Raw genomic sequence first — 12,994 nt, 5'->3', positions numbered from 1 at the left:
CAAAAAATAGTGAAGATAATAAGGATGCATGGAAACAATTAGACCAAAGCCATTAGAGCACTAGACTCAATGACCCTGAGACCAGAACTAGATGGTGCCTGATTACCACTTCAATTACTTACTTGAAAGGGAACACAGTGAGAGGATTTGGATACAGTTAGAGAAAAATGTGGGACAAACCTCAAAGTAATAAACAAAAGAACCAGGCTCAGTGGTCTGAGAAATATTGGTAAAACCCGAGACTATGGCCCATAGACATGCTGCAGGCCTACAAGTGAACTCATGCCCTCCATTCGATTTTTAGCCAAACAACAGACCTGACTATAAGGTGAGCAGGACTCCTGGCATGGTGCTATAGGATAAGTACTGGACCTTGAACCACAAGGTCAGAGGTTCAAACCCACCAGGTGCTCCTTGGAAACCCTCTACAGGGTTGCTATGAATCAGAATTGATTCAATGGCACTTAGCAACAACAACAGTAAGGTGAACAATAACATTTGCGAGGTACTTACTCCTTAGAAGAATCAATCATGCAAGATCAAAAGAGCAACAATTGCCTAGGAGTAAAGTACAGAAGGCAGGAAGGGATACTAAAGAAGGACAAATGAAAGCGGTAAACACAGGGAGAAAAGGGAATGAGTGCTTTAACATTGTGGGATTGCAATCAATGTCACTAAACAAAATGTGTGTGAATTATTGAATGGAAAACCAATTTTCTCTATACACATTCACCCAAATTGAACAGGAAAGGGAAAACATTAACTGCCTCCTCCCTGTCCAGGAGACAAGCTAGAATGTTAGGTTACTGAATAGGACCAATCTTCCCCACCCAGAAGACAAGCTAGAATGTTAATCAGGTTACTGAGTGAGACCAATCTTCCCCACCCAGGAGACAAGCTAGAATGTTAATCAGGTCACTGAGCAGGACCAATCCTCTGGTTTCCCTCCTGTCCTCAAACAGGTCCGCAACATAGCCCCTCCCGATAAGCCTAGGCTGACCTTCATTCATTAGCTCCTCTGAGCCAGCTGGCTTACCTCTCTGAGTGGTCTCAGTTTCTTTGATGACAGATCAAGGGCTGCTGTGACACTCCTGTGACACTCTTGGGTCCAGAATTGCTGTGACATCTTGAATTTATAGCTGCTGTAAAAAAATCACAATAAAGAATAACAATTACTTAAATCATCCATTAAAAAAAAGAAAGAAAAGAAGACACCTTGGGATAGAGTTCAGTTTACCAGTTAATTGTAGGGCTTAACTGAAATACTAAGGGGAAAATATCAGCCATTAAAAAAAAAACAGACCTTTGATGTAGAGTTAGTTGTAGGACCTAATCCAAACTCTAAGGGGAAACTTTTACCTTAAAATAATTCACACCTTTGGTGGTATTGCTATTGTTAGATGCCATCGAGTAGCTACTGACTTATAGCGACGCTGTGCACAACAGTGCGAAACACTGCCCTATCCTGGGCTAACCTCACAATTGTTGCCACACTTGAGTCCATTGATGCTGACACTTTGCCAATCCATCTTGCTGGGGGTCTTCCTCTTTTCTTCTGACCCGCCACCTTACCAAACATAATATCCTTCTCCAGCGATTGGTAGGTCCCTCCTGACAATATGTCCTAAGTATGTACGGCTAAGTTTACTAGACAACTGTAGGGCCTAATTGGAAAGCAGAGTCCTGGTGTGGCTCAGAGAGCTAATACGTCAGATTGCAATGTCGTTTGAACTTCAAGGTCAGTGGTTCAAGCTCACCAGCTGCTCTTTGGAAACCCTATACTGAGTCACTATGAGTCAGAATCAACTCAATGGCACTTAACAAGGACAATTGGAAAGGACTCTTCCAGGATGCATTGCAAATTTACTTGATGAGTATTCCATTTTCAGGCAAAGTACAAATGCTTTTATTTATAAAACATCAAAAAGATCATATCCATGATCTTTTCTGACTTGATAAAGACAGCTGTCTGTAGATACCTAAGAATTGAGAAATGCGGTTTGTTTTGCTTCTAAGGGTTCACTACAGTGCTGCTCTGTGATTCAGTAGTGAGGAAACTTTCAGAACTGACAAGACTACAGTGCTATTGTTTGAGGTGAAGGCTGCCAGCCTCTGTCATGCATCATCCCATGGCAGAGATGTTACACTTCAGCCATTCAGAGGCAATTGCTCCATTGTTTCTCAAGGCCTCTTCTCTGATGTCTGCTATTCTTTGGTGTATCTGCACCGAGGTGAAGCTGTAACCATTCACATTCCCTTGCCACCTCTAACATGGCCTGAGGTTAATTCTCATAGTGACTGGCAGCAGTGGCAAAGATAGAACACTTGATGAGGCCAGTAACCTGAATTTCGATTGTTGTTGTTGTTAAGCGCCATTGAGTTGGTTCCTACCCATAGTGACCCTGTATAGGGTTTCCAAGGAGCAGCGGATGAATTTGACCCACTGACCTTGAGGTTCAAAGAGACCTTACGGTCCAATGCATTAACCCACAGCACCACACCAGGACTTCATTCACACATAGGATTTCCTTTTGAGGATACAAAGTTCAAGGTGGAAGAATGTTTTAGCTTCAGTTGCTGACTGTCTAAGACTTGTTACTACTGGCCAAGTAAAGAGGCCATGGGGTCATCTGGCCTCCGATGTTTCATTCCATAGGCCACCATTTCCTCTTCTGTTGGTTCCCAAATTTCATAAATGCTATAATACAGCCATTTCTGCTCATCAATTTGCATGATCTCCTTGATATGATGAAGGCAAGCCTTTTCTGTATTCAGTGCCTCTTTCAATTTTTCACATTTTTCTTCACCATCACTATCTGAACTGCTCTTTCAATGTTTCTTCTTCTTTTTCTCTTCCTTAAGTTTTTCCTGATGCATCTCCATAAGGGTATGAGGCTTCTTCATGGACTCTTCTCCAGTTTCATCACTTGGAATACATTCCTGTGCATTAACAATCTCCTTCCTAGCTTCTCAGTACAGTAAAAATATTTGACAAAAGAGTGACAGCATTTGCATCCTCATTAGTCTTCTTTCTAATAAGATCCCCAGATATGCATGTGATTGTTGATCTTCACATTCTCCTCCTGTTTGGAGCAGGCAAACAGCCCGCTCCTGCCCTTTGATGATTGTTCCATGTCTTGAGTACTCCACGTAGTCCTCAATCTGAGCTAAAAGTAGCTCACCTGGAGGAGCCTCTGGGTGTTCTTGGCCACCATACTTTTTCCAGGATGCTTTCTTCCTGCTGTTTTTCGAGATTTTGTTTTTTTAACTTTGAATGTTTTATATAACAGCACTAGTTTTGTAGGATCTGGATTTCTATGATTCAGAGTAGTTCCTTCTACTGGGGTTTACAATTGGTTGACTCCAATCTCTTTCCTTAAATCCTGGGAGATGTGTTTTTTGTTTTGTTTTTAGAGGAGAGGTAAATGGGAGATATGGGGGGTCAACTACAAAGTAGAAATCTGGGATGGAAAATAAATCTTTTGAGTAGAGAATCCTCAAAAAGGATAATGCTCTATGCTTGCAAAATTTACTCTTATTTGATGCTACATCTCTTTCATAATCTTTACTCAGGATTGAGAAGTACAAAATTTCTAGTAAAATTGATTTTTCCAAGTTTATTATTCATCTCCAGTAATCAAGACTTACCACTGAAATTCTTTTTTAAAAAGTGCCAAGAATTTGTACAGAGATTATTTTAAAGCAGAATCTTCTTGTAAATAGCTGTGAAAATGTAACTATTAGTTGTTATTTGCTAACTTAATACTCAATATATGTCAAGCATTTAATAGAGATTTATTGAATGAATAAAATTTCTGAAAGACAGAGCTATGGATAATGTACTGGTGATGAAAAAAATTTTAAGAGCTTCAGCACTATGGAAACCTTGCCAAAATGGGTAACTAAGTATTCCAACTCGCATTAACATCTTGAAACTACCAACTAGGCAGTGGTGGTGGTGTAGTGCTTTCTATCCTGACACTTTCTGAGGTCAGGGGAGCATTTAGAGTTGAGAATATAGGAGAAATATTGTTTTATATCTCATTTTCCAAATAAGAAAATACCTTTCTTTGCTAATTAAAAAAAAAAAAATCATTATCTCCCTTGCTTCTTTTTATAATGGTCAGAAAACAATGACTAGTTTAATGAGTCCTGGTGTAGCACTATAAGATAAGCACTGGACCTCAAGGTCAGTTTGAACTGCAAGGTCAGCAGTTCAAAGTCACCAGCTGTTCCTCGGAAACCTATACAGAGTCGCCATGAGTCAGAACCAACTCAACAGCTCTTAACAACAACAGTACCTTTCTGGAAGCTCAGTAGCTCTAGAGGATAATCACTGGACTGAGAACCACAGTTCTGGACTGGACGGCAGTTTGAGCCCACCAGTCGCTCTACATGAGAAAGATAAGGCTTTCTGTTCCTGAAAAGACTTACAGCCTCAGAAACCCTACACAGGGTGAGAGTGGGCCAGAACTAACTCCACGACACTTGACAAGTACCGTTGGGAGTGTTTTATATGTCTCATTTATTTTTATCCTTATAGCACTTCTCTGAGGCAAGTACTATTCCTATTCTCATTTTCCTGAGGAAAGTGAGTTCCCCAACTTCCCTACAATTCAGTGTCAGAGTCAGGCTTCAAGCCTCCTCAGTCCAGACCCAGAGGCAGCAGCATTCTACCAGCCATGCCCTGCCTCACTATTAATGTTTTCAGAAGGGTTGGCCTATTCCCTGCTGCTTTTTGACTAAAACAAAACCTGTCATTTACTTCAATGATCCCTGCACCACCGTGACACTGGAAAACATGACAAACTTTATAATAATACCACTTGTGGCAATATTTTCTTGACTTACAGGGCAGTTGATACTATCTTTAATTAAATGAAGCAGTGGACCGAAAGGCTGGTTTGAATTGGAAAATTGCCAGAAAGTCCCCAGACTTATTTAAGGATTAAGGAATCCCATCACAATCCTGATATAATGTAAGGGAGTTTCCCCAGAGTGTGGCCTCTAACACATTTAATCTTACAAGATATGACAGGAGAAGGAAGAAAGACCTACTTTTCCAAGAATCAAGAGCTCAGAGTGGAGTTTGTCCTTTGGACCTGGGGTCCTTGCCCTGTGAAACTTCTAGATTAAGGGGAAGATTGATGCCAAGACACATGGAGATCTTCAAGGAATTTTGGGCCTATTGTTGTTGTTATTAAATGCCGTCATTTTGCTTCTGACTCATACCGACACTGTACGAATGCTGAAAGGAGCTTTCCTCAGACTTAACAGAAGAGAGAGATTTTCCCTAGAGTTGGGGCTCTGAATTTGGAATTCAGTAGCATAGTGGTTATGAGTTGGGCTGCTAATCTCAAGTTTTTGTTTGTTTTAACTACCCACTTGTAGTATTTTTCCTTATGGCAGCACTAGACAGGTAAGATAGAGAGTTATAAGTTGGCTTTAGGGTGTTCTTGTAATCCTAAAATTATGTACAGTGTGCTTTGCCCCAGAGACTCCTGAATTTCATCCTATTCCAAAAGAGGTACAAAACCCAAAAAGAATTTACAAGGAAGCATTGGGAGTCTCCAATATTTAAGAAGTAGAGGGGAAATAGCAAAGAAATAGCCAGAAATTTTAGACGAAACCAATGAAAATAGTCACAGAAGTCCAGGGATAAGGAAGTTTAAGGAGCGAGTGGTCAACAGTGTCCAATGCTGCAGAAAGGTCAAATGAGATAAAGGCAGAAAGGTTCTTATCTTAATTTTAAGTTCATTCAGTACATAGTAAGTAAATGTTGACAGAGAAATTATAACCATTAAATAACTTGAGAGGAGTAAAGTTGAAGAGTTAAAGTAATAAAACGATAAGCCAATGGCAGGTTTCAATTAGGTTTGTTTTAACATTGACGAATGAAGCATATATGAAATTAGATGTTGTTGTTGTTGTTAAGTGTCATCAAGTTGGTTCTGACTCAAGCGAGACCATGCATAGGGTTTCTAAGGAGCAGCTTGTGAACCTGAACTGCCAACCTTGTCGTTCAAACCAACCTTGCAGTCCAGCTCATTAACCTGCAGCACCACACCAGGACCCCAAGTCATCATAGAAGCCTTCATTTAAGAGAAAGGGAAGTCTTTTTAAATGATCATTTCTGATATATACAGAAGTTAAAAATGATAAAAAGTTTTGAGCATAGTAGGAATGATATGATGATGCTAAGCTTTTTTCTTAGTTATAGTTTAGGTCAACATGCTGGAAGAAAGAGAATGAAAAATGCAAAGATTAATGAGAAGGCTATTTCTCTCTCAGATAATATTCAGAAGCAGATGGGTGGTAGAGGGCTGATTGATGGATAGCTTAGTTCCACAGTCATCCAGCAACTCAGGTTGCTCTTCTATGCCCTGCTAACCATTTCTATGGTAGTTGCTATTCATCAGCCTCCCATAAGCCTTCTAACTAGCCTGAAGGAAAAAAGAGACAGAAGGGCAACTTGCTTCCTTTATAAAGGGGGTGACCTGGAAGGTGACATCACTTATGCTCACATCTCATCAAAAAGGTGTTACCAATTTGTCACACTAAACTGCAAGGAAGGTTGAGTGTTTTAGCCTCCAGCTGAGCAGCCTTGTGTGTGGCTTAAACTCAGGGGATTCTATAACTAGGAAGAAGAGAACGAGTATTAGAAGACACTTGGAAGTCCACACCAAACTCTTACCTTGGTGTCAGAACACTCATCATTATACTAAAAGTTAATATCATTATTCTAAAAGCAAAAATAAATTGTTGCTATGTTAATGAGCTTCTTAAATAAGTTAACTGGAAAATTAGCCTCATTTTCATTTCAAATTTTTTTCTTGTTACATGTAGCATGTGTATCAAATCCCTAAGTAATACAAATAAATTATAAAACCACAAGGTCAGCAGTTTGAATCTACCAGTAGCTCCACAGGAAAACAATGATGCTTTCTGCTCCAATAAAGATTTAAATACCAGCATGGTCACACATGGTGAAAGGTTTCAGTTGAACTTCTCGAGGAACACAGACTAGTAAAAAGGAAATACAGACTACCTCCAAATATTTAATCACTGAAACCCTTATAAATAGCAGTGGAACACTGTCAGCACCACAATATTGAATATTGAAGCATGATGAAGAGCAGCAGAATATTGTCAGACACAGTGCCAGAAGATGAACCCCTCAGGTTGGAAGGCACTCAAAATACAACTGGGGAAGAGCTGCCTCCTCAAAGTAGAGTTGACCGTGATGATGCAAATGGAGTAAAGCCTTTGGCACCTTCATTTGCTTATGGGGGCACAACTCAAAGAGAAACAGCTATGAACATCCATTAATAATCAAAACATGGAATGTACAAAGTATGAATCTTAGGAAATTGGAAATTGTCAAATATGAAATGGAAAACATAATCACCAATATCCTAGGCATTAGTGAGCTAAAATGGACTGTTATAGGCCATTTTGAATCTGACAGTCACATGGTTTACTATATCGGAAATGGCAAATTGAAGAGGAATAGTGTCATAGTCATTATCAAAAAGAATATATCAAGAGCTGTCTGGAAGTACAATGCTGTCTGTGATAGGATAATATCCATATGCCTATAAGGAAGACCAGTTAATACCACTATTATTTAAATTTACCCACCAACCACTAAAGCACTGATAATGAAATTGAAGATTTCAACCAACTTCTTCAGTCTGAAATTGATAAAACATAAGATCAAAATGTATTGATAATTGCTAGTGATTGGAATCCAAAGTTGGAAACAAAGAAGAAGGATCAGTAGTTGGAAAATACGGCCTTGGTAATAGAAACAATGCTGGAGATTGCATGGTAGAATTTTGCAAGACCAATGACTTCTTCATGGCAAATACCTTTTTAAAACAACGTAACAGATGACTATACACATAGACCATTCCAGAGGGAATACACAGAAATCAAACTGACTACATCTGGGAGAAGAGATGGTGGAAAAGCTCCATATTATCAGCAAAAGCAAGGCCAGGGGCAGACTGTGGAATAGACCATTAATTGCTTATATGCAAGTTCAGTCTGAAGCTGAAGAAAATTAAAACACGTCCACGAGAGCCAAAATATAGCCTTGAACATATCCCACCTGAATTTAGAGATCTGAATCTTCTGTGATTTCCTTATTCACTGTTTAACTTGCACATGAATATAAGGCTATTGAAAATTGCTTTAGTCTGGCTAGGGAGTTCTAGTGTGACACTGTGGGCTAATACGCTGGATTGCAAAGTTGCTTTGAATCTCAAGATTGGCAGTTCAAACTCACCAGCCGCTCCATGGACATCCTATATAGGGTCACTATGAGTCAGAAGGACACTTAATAACAACATTAGTCAGTGTAGTCTTAAATCCAAAACTTAACCTTGATTAACCTTCACTATCATTTGCATTTCTTTTGTTCAGCCATTTCTGAGACAATAACATTGTTCTGGGGAAACTGAGAAAGTATGTACATGTTTCTTTGTTTAGGTCTTGGCTAAATGCCAAGCAGTTTTATGTTTTGTTAATTATTTGGAAGTGAATTGTTGAATCTTTGATAATAATAATTTCATTTCAACTATAGAGTCCTCTTTAATTTTCCCATAACTAGTCTATTTATTATTGAGGCCTACATACCTCTGGTGTGGCGCTGTGGGTTAATGCACTAGACAGCAAAGTCAGTTTAAACTGCAAGTTTGGTAGTTCAAGCTTACCAGCCACTCCTCAGAAACCCTATATAGGGTCGCTGTGAGTCAGAACTGACTCCATGGCACACTACCACCACCATCACCACACATCACTGGTGTGGCACTGTGGGTTAATGCACTAGACTGCAAAGTCAGTTTGAACAGCAAGCTCACCAGCTGCTCCTCAGAAACTCTATACAGGGTTTTTATGAGTCAGGAACTGACTCGATGGCACTTAACAACACCATATCACTGGGGAGCATGGTGGCTACATATGATAAGCACTGCACTGCATAGCCACTCACCATACAGGAGAAAGATAAGGCTTTCTGCTCCAGTAAAGATTTAAAGGCTTGGAAATCCCAGAGAAGGTCACTGTGAGCCAGAAGCGACTCAATGGCACTCACCAACATCAACTCATTAAGTCTGAGGGAAATTGATCCATTGAGGTTACTCATTAGCTATTCTTTCCAAGTTTCATTTTTTGGTTATTTTCTTTAGTGAATTCCATATATATTTGTGAGAAAATGTTTGATGAATGATAGATGAATGAATCAGGAAATACCTAGGAATGTAAATTTTATCTCCTACTGAATAAAGTAGGCATTTTCATGACATTTTGCTGCATTTCCATTTCTTAATCATTCATTCATCACCTTCCATTTTTAAATCCCAAATCATTATCCTCTTATCTCTTCCCTCTTACTACCTTCCTCATACTTTTAAGTACCTTATGATGCTTTATGGAGTCCTGGTGTGGTGCTGTAGAATAAGCACTGGACAACCAGCAGCTCCTTGGAAATTCATATAAGGTTGCTATGAGTCAGAGTCTACTCAATGACACTTAACAGCAATCATAACAACAAAGGCCTTATCCAAGGAGCCCTGATGACTAAAGCACTGGATGGCTAACTGCAAGGTCAGCAGTTCAAACCCACCAGCTGCTCCCTGGGAGAAAGATGAGGTTGTCTGTTCCTGTAAAGATTCCAACAGCCTCAGAAGGCCTCTATGAGTAGGAATTGAGGTGATAGCAGTGGGTTAAGGCCTTATAAAGTGTCATGTTGTTGTTGGTTCTGGTTCAGAGTGACCTTGTAAATGGTTTCAAGGAGTGGCTGGTGGTTTTGAACCACTGACCTTGCTAAGAAGTCCAGTGCTTAGGGGATGGAAATGCTGTTGTTAACTGCCATCAAGTCAGTTCTGAATCATAATGACCCTGTATAGGATTTCCAAGGAGCAGTTAGTGGGTTAGAACTGATGATCTTGTGATTCACGGGCCAGTGAAATAGTCAACTTTTATTCTTTACTTTCTTCCAGGTATCATTTGTCTTGATTTCCAGGTTGGATTAAAGGTATAGAAGGTTAAGTTTCCCAGTAAATGAGAAGATAAGAACTCTAAATCATAATTCCTACTTAGTCACTAATTTCTTAATCTGTTGTTGAAGTTGTTAAGTGTTGTCAAGTAGGTTCCAACTCATAGTGACCCTGTATTGAGTTTCCAAGGAGTGGCTGGTGGTTTTGAACCACTGACCATGTGGTTCAAACTGACCCTGCAGTCTGGTGCTTGCCTACGGTGCCACACTAGGAGTCCAATTTGTTAATTTAAGAAAGATTTTTTGGCATCAATGTTTGCCCATTCTAAAATTAAAATTATACATCAGATCAAAACATCCCAAACTAGTATCCTGAGGACTGGAACTTATAATGCTCTGTGTTCAAATAAATTTGGGAAACGCTAAACCAAATACATACTCTGTCAGCCCACACCCTGGTTGAACCCAGGTCCAAGATGGGCTTCACAGATGCTCTCTCCTTGAAATTTGAAATAAAAATTCAGAAATTATAATTAGTTTCTGCTGGTTCCTAGAAATAGAAATAAATCACCTCAAAGGTTAGTGTGGTCACAGTCCTTCCTATGTTCTGAAAAGCAGAGAGAACTACACTACAGAGGGGTGAAAGTAGAACAGATGTACAGAGAGAAACAGAAATAGTGCATCAGGCTTCTTTGAGATGGACATGGAGGACACTGGAAAGCCTATAACAAGTTGTTGTGAGTCAGAACTGTGCCCCCTTTGTTGTTCAAATGACTGCCTCTTGGGCTATACACAGGTTCTCTATGAGCACAATTACCTGTTCTGGAATAGCCATTCTTCACAATTTTAACCATAACTTGTAATGATCCACACAGTTGAAAGTCTTTGCATAGTCAATGTTGTTGTTGTTAAGTGCCATCAAGTCGATTCCCACCCATAGCGACCCTGTACAGGGTTTCCGAGGGTGTAAATCTTTACAGGAGTAGAAAACCTCATCTGTCTCCCGCGGAGCAGCTGGTAGTTTCAAACCGCTGACCTTAAGGTTCGCAGCCCGATTCATAACCACTACGCTACCAGAGCTCCTTTTGCATAGTCAATAATGCACAGTTAAACATCTTTCTGATATTTTTTGTTTTCAGCCAAGATCCACCTGACATCAGCAATGATATCCTCATTCCACATCCTCATCTGAATTCAGCTAGAACCTCTGGCAGTACCTTGTCGATGTACTGTTGCAGACATTTAAAAATTATCTTTAGCAAAATGTTATTTCATATGATATCAATGATATTGTCTGATGGCCTCCTCATTCCATTGGATCACTTCTCTTTGGAATGGCACAAACATGGATCTCTTTCTATCTGTTGGACAGGTAGCTGCTTTCCAAATTTCTTGGCATAGATGAGTGAGTGCCTCCAGTGCTGAATCAGTTTGAATAGTTGGAGAAGAATGTCGAAAGCACCATGGACTGCCAGAAGAAGAAACAAATCTGTGTTGGAAGAGGTACAGCCAGAATACTTCTTAAAAGCTAGGACATGTTGTCAGGAGAGATCAATCCCTGGAGAAGGGCATCATCGTGCCCTAAAGTGGAGGGGCAGTGAGAACGAGGAAGACCATCCCAATGAGATGAATTGGCACAGCGGCTGCAGCAGTGGGCTCAAATATACAAACTATTGTGGGGATGATGCAAGACCGGAGAGTGTTTTGTTCTCTTGTGCACAGGGATCGGTGCCTCTAAAATACCACAGTGAGGAAAGCACTGGGAAATAAATCATAGCTAAAGGCCCAAATATGGGGAGTGCAACATTGCTATATTCACAATTTCTTATGGAGCAGACAACAGATCAGGCAATGTTCTGGTGACAAGGTCAGCAGGCATTAATGACAGAATAAATAGGACAGGATGAGTAGAACAACACACATCATCATGAGCTTAGGTTCCCTACTTAAGCTCCGGTGCATACGTAATGTTACGTCACATCTACGCACATCCCCGATCATTTCTATTGAGGAGAATGCCCAATCCCACTCTCCCAGGATTAAATAATAATCAGAAAACCATGTCTACAGGCCAAATAGGATGTACAGAGAATAGGTTGAGGAAGGGTAATGAGAGGGGGTAGCGAAAGATAAAAGGCGGTAATAAAATAGAAGGCAGGCAACAGGCATCCTTTATTGCCCCTGTTTAGAGTGGGCTATATTTACTGGCATAAGAAAAGCAGCCCTTCTTCCTTTTATCCACTAAGTGAGCTTAGTAGAGTTTTGGGTTTCTTCAAAGGGCTCCCTTGTCCCCAGAAAGCACACATTTTCCTGTCTGTCCACTAGTAGTTACTCTGTCCATTAGTAGCCAGGGAAACGGTGAGGGGCGATTATAATATAGTACACCTGTGCACTCAGCGGGGAGTTAAAAGTCCAGGACGAGGATAGAGCAGGAAGCCGACTTCACATTCTTTGCAAATAATGTCATCACTTACATCTAAGCATTAGTTTCTTAAGCCAGAGGAAAACATAAAATACAATGCATTGTCTCTATTCTCAAGGACTTGACTGCAGCGTTACTGATTGTGAACGAAATCGATTGTTCTAAGGTTTTTGAAGGCAGCTACTTTGCCCTGGACTACCAGATTGGTTTGAACTACAAGGTCAGTGGTTCAAATTTACCAGTCGCTCCTCAGAAACCCTATACAGGGTCACTATGAGTCAGAACTGACTTGAAGGCACTTAACAACAACATGTACTATGTAATGGGTCACCAGCTTCAGTTAAGTATAACAAAGTCATTGCACCCATGATAACTATTATATAAACAGGAAGGAAAATTATTTCATTTGAAGAAGTGTCTTTACAATTTTTTTTAGGGTGTTGTTGTTAAGTGCCATTGAGTCAGTTTGGACTCATAGTGACTTTGTATAGGGTTTCCCCGAAGCAAACTGGTGGGTTTGAACTGCTGACCTTGTAGTTCAAAGTCCAGTGCTGATCCTACAACATCACACC

Source organism: Chrysochloris asiatica, unplaced genomic scaffold (genome assembly GCF_000296735.1).
Source record: "Chrysochloris asiatica unplaced genomic scaffold, ChrAsi1.0 scaffold00203, whole genome shotgun sequence".
Classification (NCBI taxonomy): domain Eukaryota; kingdom Metazoa; phylum Chordata; class Mammalia; order Afrosoricida; family Chrysochloridae; genus Chrysochloris; species Chrysochloris asiatica.
Note: the sequence above shows the minus strand (reverse complement) of the source record.